The following is an 8,823-nucleotide window of genomic DNA, read 5'->3' on the forward strand; positions in this document are numbered from 1 at the left end:
TGGTTTTGTGTCTGCCTTGAATCAGAGCCGGACCACCAGGTTAGTGAAGGTACGGTGTGTGTGTGTGTGTTTGTGTGTGGGGGTGGGTGGTGTGGGGGGAGATTCATTCAATAAGATAATGAACAGCCAGGCTGGATGCTTCACTGACGAGCTATTTCCAGGGCTTTTGACTTTATGATGAACGAGGCTTTATCTCGGGAACTAAAAATACTAGGAAGGAAGGGAATCAATGAAGGCACAGAAAAACACGAGGAAATATTAACCAAAGCCTACCCTTCCAGAAGGACCAGGAGCTTGGAGAAGACCCCTGGGAGCCACGTCAAAGCAGAAACTAAAGGAACTCTCTGGACAGTGACCGAGACCTCAGGCCTCCAGCGGGCCCCGCGCCGGAGGCCGGAGGGCGCCAGCCCCGTACCTCACCTCCCTTAGCCAAACTTCCACATGGTACGAATGGGAAGAGCACATTTGATTCCCATATATTATTGACACACCTTTTGGGAGAATATGACAGACATAAACAGCCCATCCATTCTTAAAAAGAAAAAGAAAATTCTATCAAATCTGGCAAGGGACTCTAGAGGATTTATAGACAAAATAAACTTTAAAGAAAGGCACACTTAGGGACAGGATGCTCTGTTTTACTTCTTAGTAGAACCACAATTATTTAAAGAGAGCCTGCAGTGTCTCCTCTGTGTGTGTGTGTGTGTGTGTGTTTTAATAGGCTACAAAAAAAGGTAATAAGTTGTGGGGGGAGACCTGTGTTCGTGTGATTAAATAGAAATGCTTCTTTTTATGTGAAACACCCATCAATTTAATGTTAAAATATACCTGCCTGAATTGAATGCCTCTTCCTTGGGAAATGGGATCGTGCGTTTCAGTTTTCTTTTTCTTCTCCTAATTTATGATTTTTTTTTGATCTCTGCTGTATTCCACTCTCATAAACTTGCCGAGGAACATAAATCTTTTAGTAAACGGATACCGGCGGATGATTTAGGGGTCTGGATTAAAAGTGGGTGAAGCCAAAGTTCCGAAGAGTCTGCTGTTGTTTACCTATGGATATGAGAAGAGCAATCACGTAGGCAAGAACAAAAACAACCACCACGGAGTGATTTCAAGCTCACTTTCAGGTTTCTGATCTTGCCTTTAACACATCTCGAAAAATGAAAAAGAGAGGCTTTATTTTTTTTGAAAAGAATTATCTTCCCGTAGTAGAATAATGGAGCCTTAATCCAGTAAAAATAAAATAAAATAGAAATAAAAAATCCTCAGTTCAAAGCCGGCAGGGCAAGCCGGCCTGGGCTACTAAAGAGGCAGCTGTCATGACACTGGCCAGCAGGTGGCGCTCCACCCACCGTTATACCTGGGGCTGGATTTTTCTTCTTGTTTTCCGCTCTATTCTTGGTCTTTCTGATCAGGGTGTGGGCTGACCTGGGGACTCAGAGAGACTTAGGAAGGGGCCTAAAGGAAGGAAGAACAGTAATCGAATGGTGGAGCTGTATCTGGTGGGTTTGAGGCTGGCCAGAGTTTGAGAACCTTGATGGTTGAAGCATGCTACCAATGCCCGCCACCACTCCACGATACAAGAAAACAGGACTGTGATGTCCTAGTGTATTTTTCCAATGCAGAAACCAAAAGGAAAAAAAAAAACAAAAAACAAAGCCTATATTCCCTGGTTGGTGCTGTGATGATGCCTCCAGGCTTGGTGGAAATAGAGATTTTGTTTTTGAACCCTGAAATTTCAGCTGGGTGAAGACCTCCCCATGGGAAGATGGAAGGCCGGGGCGGGGGGAGGGGCAGCGGGGGTGTCTGGGTATTGGGGTGTGTGTGTGTGTATGACATTGTCGGAGGAAGGGGCGATGAAGGTGGGTATAGGAGAGGCCCTGGTGAGGGGGTGGGGGTGGGGCTCTCTGCTGAGCGTTCTCTGTAGTGTGCAAATACAGAGGGGCTTTCCTCTGAGTACCCCAGGTCTGTCATTTTGGGGGGCTGGGGGTCACTGGACGGTTGTAGAATGTTGGCCACGGGACACCTGAAGGGGAATCTGGTAGGAGGGAATTTGGCTACCACTGCAGCCGGTGTGGGACGCGGGGGGGGGGGCAGCTGGGGGTGGGGGGAGAAAAGAGGAGAGAAGAGGAAGTTTTCATTTTCCGGGAGGCTTCAAGGTCTTCATAACAGAGCTTCCAAGCTCAGTCAAACCTCAGCCACCTGGAAAGCGGCCAATCCGAGCCGAAGAGGCGAACAACCAGGAAATAAGCGGCTGTGAAGAATGTATTAAGGAAAGTTCTTCACGGAACAGCCCAGAGCCAACACAAGCCAGGGCCTTGTCCCTTCTGTGCGTGCATGTGCGCGTGCGTGCCTGCGTGTGTGTTCTACATGCCTCTCGATTTACACACGACAGAAACCACACATCTTTGTGTGTTGGTTCACCGTGCTGTTTGAGGCACAACAGAGTGGGAACCCTCTGAGGCTGAGCCTCACTCATTCGTGGACGGGATTCACTTCCAGGAGAATGCGTTCCTGCGGATGGCAGCTCCTTGGTTAGAGGGGGATTGGATTCCCGGGTGGGGCTTCGTGGGGATCCCTCACGGGGTCTGCAGGAAGGGAGTTGGCGAAGAGAGAAGCAACGTGTCCTTGTAAGCCAGCGAGTTCTGCACGGCCAGTCGCAGACGGCAGAAAACATGCTGGGTTTGCTTGGCTGGCGCTCTACCGCTTGAGCCGTGCTTCCAGTCTAGCTTTTTGCCGGCTATTTTGGAGATGAGGAGGAGAGTCTGATTTCAGCTTGCAGTCCTCTGGATCTCAGCTTCCTGAGTGCCTAGGACCCCAAGCCTGGCCCACCCTCCTGGCACCCAGCAGCACGGTCCTGGGTATTACGGCCATCCTCCGTGTCCGCCCTCCTTGTTTCTCCCCCATCCTGAGCCCTGGCTCTTCCACCACCACCGCTGGAGACCAAGAGCTCCTGCTTTCCCCCTGTGCGCCCCTGTGGCCACAGCTGTCTGGGCCGAGCAGGTGTGCTTAGGGCTGGAGCCATGACCAGACCTGTTTGTCTGGAATGGCGCTGCAGGTACACGGTAGTTTCCTTGTCAGGACAATAGTCCGGGAGCCTTTGGCGTTCTGCACTCCGGGGTTGGGGTGGTTGTTCGATGTCGGCTTTCCCAGTCTGTCAGCGCTCAGCCACCCAACAGCCATCTCCACGTCCCGCCACCGCCTCCGGCTGCCACTCTTACATCTGAACTCTGTGTCCATGACGTGCATTGAGCCTCTGCGCTGTGCCAGGCTTGGAGAGCCGGCTCCTGAGGGCCTCGGGGTGTGGTGGGGGTGGGGGACGCCTGGAGTGCGTGGAAGAAGCTGATGCAGCACCCGCTCTTTGCTGTGGGGAGAGCAGGGAAGACTGCCTGGAGGAGGCGGTTTTTGAATAAAATCCACCGGAGAAATGGGAAAAGCAGCACACAGAAGGGGGCTGGTGAGCAAGGAGAGCAGCAAGGGGCTGGAGGCACTGTGTGTGTGTGTGTGTGTGGGAGCTGTGGGCATAACTGGGCTTGGAGCAGGGCCAGCGGGAGCCACGGGAAGGCATGCATGAGGGAAGGGGCCACGGGAGCTGTTGAAGGGTGTAGAACAAGACGCTAGAGTCTACCTGCTCCACACCCAGCTCCGTGGATTTGGAGGGTTTTCTGTGCCCTCCTCTCTCGCCAAAACATTGACGCCCCTCTCCCTGCAGAGCAGACTGCCAGATGTAATCCATTGGGGGAGAGAGGGTGGGGGGAAGAGGGAGGGCTGGGGAAGGGAGGGAAGGGTCTCTGTGAAAACCATCCCATCCCAGAGCTGGTGAAATCAGGAAGGAATGAAGCCTCTGGATGGCTCTGGGCTTCCCCTCGGGGGTAGGAGGCGCCGGTGCCCGGGAGAAGCCGACCCTGGCAGTTTAGGAGCAGCCTTCACTCAAGACCCGGGTTACCCCAACCGTCCCTGCTTACCCTGCAACATATGCTGGCCAAGCCAACACCCCTTGTGTGTGACGGCCAGTTTGTCGTCCATCCGCCTGTCCTGTGCTGTGTCCCCCAGTGGAAGCCATCAGGACGGAGAGTCTGGGAGCACATGCTTTGATGTCCAGGAGGGGGGGGGCGGTTCAGCAAATGTCCGCAAGCAGACCCCGCCCCCCCGGGTGTGGACAGGCTCATCCGCGAATGAAACGAAGGTTCCCAACTGGAAAACATGTCTGAGCCTCTGGGATCCACCCTGGTGGAGTTGCGAGAAATGCTGCAGACCTCCGGCGTGTGATGGGGTTCCATGAGCTTCGCAGAGACCCCCCCCCCGCCCCGCGCTGCCCAGAAGCACTGGGGAGCTAGCTGAGGGAGTGTATTGGCCATTCATTCATTCATTCATTCATTCATTCCAGATACTTGTGGAACTCCCATACCAGGGCTGTGGTGGGCTCCATCCTGCCCTCTGCCCTCTGAGAACTTAGTGTTCTCATGGACATGATGTATTTATGTATGAGGTGTTCTTTGTTAGTAAGTGATTCTTCTCACCCCAATATGAACAAAGAAGCACTAAACGGGGTCTCTGAAGCCTGGCAGGCTTGGTCCTGGTCCTCCTGCACCTGTTGATGAGCTGTGTGACTTTGAGTAACTCCTTAATCTCCACCCATCCATTCACCATCCATCCATCATTCACCATTCTTCATTCATCTACCATCCATCCATCCATCCACCATCCATCTACCCACCATTCACCATCATTCACCATTCTTCATTCATCTACCATCCATCCATCCATCCATCAGCCATCATTCACCCATCCATCATCCATCTATCATCTGTCCATCATCCATCCATCATTCATCTATCACTCATCCATCTGTCCATCTTCCATCAATCCATCAGCCATCATTCACCCATCCATCATCCATTATTCATCTGTCATCTGTCCATCATCCATCCATCCATCATCCATCCATCATTCATCTATCACCCATCCACGTGTCCATCATCCATCCTTCCATCACTCATCTATCACTCATCCATCTGTCCATCATCCATCCATCCATCCACCATCCATATATCATCTGTCCATCCACCCATCCGTCCATCCATCATCTGTCCATTTACCATCCATTCATTATCCATCCATCCACCCACCCATTTCTCTACTTTCCTCTACCATCTATGCATGCATCCCATCACATTATTCATTTACCTACCCCACCCAACCCACCCACCCAACCCACCCACCCACCCACCCACCCACCCACCCATCCATCCATCCATCCATACATCCATCCATCCATCCATCCATCCATCCACCCATCCACCCACCCACTTGCACCACAGTTTTGGAGAGGTTGAGCTGCTGTCCTGTGCTCTGAGCCGTGGCCTAGAGTCACCGAGATGCTCATGGACAAGCCCCCTGGAGATGCCGCTCCTCTAAAAGCCGCACAGTGCATGGGTTATGGAGTTGGGGGGAACACACTGCTGCTTCTGGTCATTAAAATTGACCTGTAGAGCGAAGAACTGGGAGGGAGGGAGGGTCACGTCCAAAAGGATGGTAAGTCTTCAGCTGACTTATGCGACTGTAACCCCTTTTTACATCACCTTTATAGTAAAATGTTTTCAAAAAGAGAAATGACACTAGATGAACGCTGTGGACAGTGAGTGCGGTGGAGCCGGGGTGGGGGATGGGGGGAGTTAGGCCCAGCAGGATCTGTCTGCTTGGTATAAATGATGGGTGTGTCCTGGAAGTTAACTGCTAGGAAGCCATTATCACACACCTGGTAAGATGGGAGGGGGAGTGAAGGGAAGGAGAAGGGAGTCACTCACAGAGAGACAGAAGGACAGACTTCATCCTCAGCACTGGACACCAAAGATTGCTACTGAGGGGGCTGCAAACTTAGGGGTCATGGTTTGAAGCCAGCCGGGCTGGAGCATCTGTGAGACTCTTGTCTCAAACTACAAAATACAAAAATAAAACACAACCCCCTCTGCCCCCTTCCCAAACAGCCACAGAGCTGTGGCTCAAGTTGGTAGAGCCTTGAGGGAAAAGCTCAAGGACAGTGCCCAGGCCCAGGGTTGAAGCCCCAGGACTGGTGCGCGCGTGCACACACACACATGCACACACACACACACGCACGCAAGCACGTGCACACACACATACACACACATACGTCCCAAAGACCAAAACCACGCCTCACCCATGCCCCCCAAACCCCTCTTCTCTGAAACATAGACTCCTGTTGCTCCCAGAAAAGTAGCATAGGTACCTGTGCCATGGGTCAGGAGATTCCCGGCCTCCACCCCACCCTGGGCTGAAGGTCAAAACGGCAGACACACTATGCACTGGCCGGGTGTGCCTACTGGATTTCAAGCCCTCCGGATGACAAATGGATGGAAGACACATCCATCATTTTTATCTCCATCAGTGGCTGAAGCACGGTGGGGGGGGGGGGCGGTGTTTAAAGCAAACTATGGGAAATCAACGCCACCCGTGTTTTCTTTTGTTCACCTTTACGTGATGGCTGCTGGGGGAAATCACAAGTGTCACCTAGGGCTGGGGTCTGTTCTGTGGGGCAGTCCCCCTCCACCCTGCCCTGCAGACCCCCCTCCCCCCCCACCCCTGCACAGCAGGCACACACCGCCTCTTTCCTCTCACACAACGAGGCCTCAGTTTCCCCTGTCTGGGTGGGTCTGTGGTGGGTATCTCACTCCTGTTGGGCTCTGGGGTCCCCCCTCCCCCCCGCCCCGCCTGGTCCAGTGGCCTCTTCTGGAAAGCTCTCTCAGCTGATTCTTTGCAGCCCCCCATTGGAGAGAGCTCCTTTAGGCAGCAGGAAACATCCCAAGTGAGTTTAGAGGGATAAACGTATTTTCTGGAACAAATATTTGCTCTTGGTCAGCCCTTGATGTCTGCTGACCACGCTTTGCTCTCCGAATTGAATCCAGGAGGGACCAGTTTGCCGAGAGCTTGGAAGTCCTGGTGTGCGCTGGCGCCCGGCCGCGTGCCCGGCCGCTCACCCCAGCCGCCAGCCACGGCTGCGCCCGCCCTGCGCCCTTCCTTCCCTCTGCGCCTCCCAGGGTCTCTAACGCACACTCTGCTTCTCCCTGTCCAGCTCTGCGTTCCGTCCAGCCGTTTGTCTAAGGACCATCACGGTGAGCCTGGAGGACAGGGGCACCTCCACGTGGGCCCGGCCCTGCTGGCCCTGTCAGGGGGGACAGGAAAACCGGACCCCATCTGGGCAACTCCCAGTGAAAGCAACCCGTGCCCAGGCAGGAGTACCCTACCTTACAGATGAGGGAAACTGAGGCTCCGAGAGAGGAAGGGTCTCCAGGCCCCGTGGGAAGCTGGCAAATGCCCAAGTCTCTGGTCCTGGACATGTATTGTGTGTGTGTGTGTGTGTGTGTGTGTGTGTAAACGAGTGTGATTGGGCACAGTGTACTGATAAGCATCTGTCAGTGACGTCAGGATGAGTTGTTGGTGTGTGTACTTGCTCACAAACACTTCTGTGTACTTACACTCATTTGCACACATACACTGCACAGGACCATAGTACAAAGGCGCGCACACACACACACACACACACACACACACACACACACACACACACACACACACACACACACACACACACACACACACACACACACACACACACACACACACACACACACACACACACACACACACACACACACACACACACACGCCGTGTATCACAGCGGCACGCCAACGCCCGGGCCTGGTTGGCTGACGGTCAGCAAGGAACTTTGAAGTGTATTCAGAGAGGAAAAGTTCAAATGAAAATCAGAATCGGCAGTTACAGGATTTTCTACACGCACATTTGTTTTTTTTCCTATACCAGGCTGGATTTGAAAATCAAAGGCACCCAGGAGCCGATGGCTTCTTCTGTGGGTTGGGAAGTCAGCAAAAGCACACGGGAAAGCATGGCAGAACCCCCTGCCCTGTGCTTAAAACCCGCCGCTCAGCGGGGAGGGCCAGGCCGAGCCAGCGCTGTCAGCCCACCGCCATGTGCGGCTTCCGAGGGGTTTTCAGGAGAAGCACCCGAGGCCTCCCCTCGGAGACACCGCTGAGCTCTGAACGCCGTCGGATGGGTTCACGAGGCACGCACCCGGCCCGGGAGGAGGTACCCGGGCACGGTCACAAAGAAGGGGTCTTCACAAAGTGTCAGCCACGCACCCGCGTGGTAAGAGTCACAGCGCACGCTGGAGCTGGCGTCAGCGATGGGAAAAATGTCAGCTCCTGGAAGTGCCACACACCAGGGTACCCAGCTTCAGGCATGGTGGGACGGGGCTCAGGCGGTGTGTGACGTGATTGGGGGACACACACGGGGCTCAGGATGTGGACAGTAGACCGCGTGCAGCAAGAGTGGAAGGTGAGAGGGCAGATTTGGGAAGACTGAAGCACACCAGGTAGAAGAGGCTCCATCCAAGCCAGGGAGACTCCTGGACACGAGAGGGCCGGGGTCGTGGTGGATGGCAGAGACTCGGGCTGGAGAGGGTGGGCGGAAGAAACAGCACGAAGACAACTCCCGAGTTACTCCTCACACTGCCTCGACCTCCCTCCTCACCGGAAACAGCCACTGGGGTGCCCTTACCTCCCCCCAAAGGCAGTTGTCACAAAATACCAGGTCCTCGGTCCTCGGCGATCAACCGCCACTTCCACAGATCTTTATTTTTTTATTTTTATTTATTTATTTTTTTTGGGTCCGGTCATGGGGCCTGAACTCTGGGCCTGGGCGCTGTCCCTCAGCTCTTCAGCCCAAAGCTAGCGCTCTACCACTTGAGCCATAGCGCCACTTCCGGCTTTTTTTTCTTTTTGCTTATG

This window comes from Dipodomys merriami, unplaced genomic scaffold (assembly GCF_024711535.1).
Source record: "Dipodomys merriami isolate MVZ:Mamm:240054 unplaced genomic scaffold, mDipMer1.0.p SCAF_142, whole genome shotgun sequence".
In the NCBI taxonomy this organism is placed as follows: domain Eukaryota; kingdom Metazoa; phylum Chordata; class Mammalia; order Rodentia; family Heteromyidae; genus Dipodomys; species Dipodomys merriami.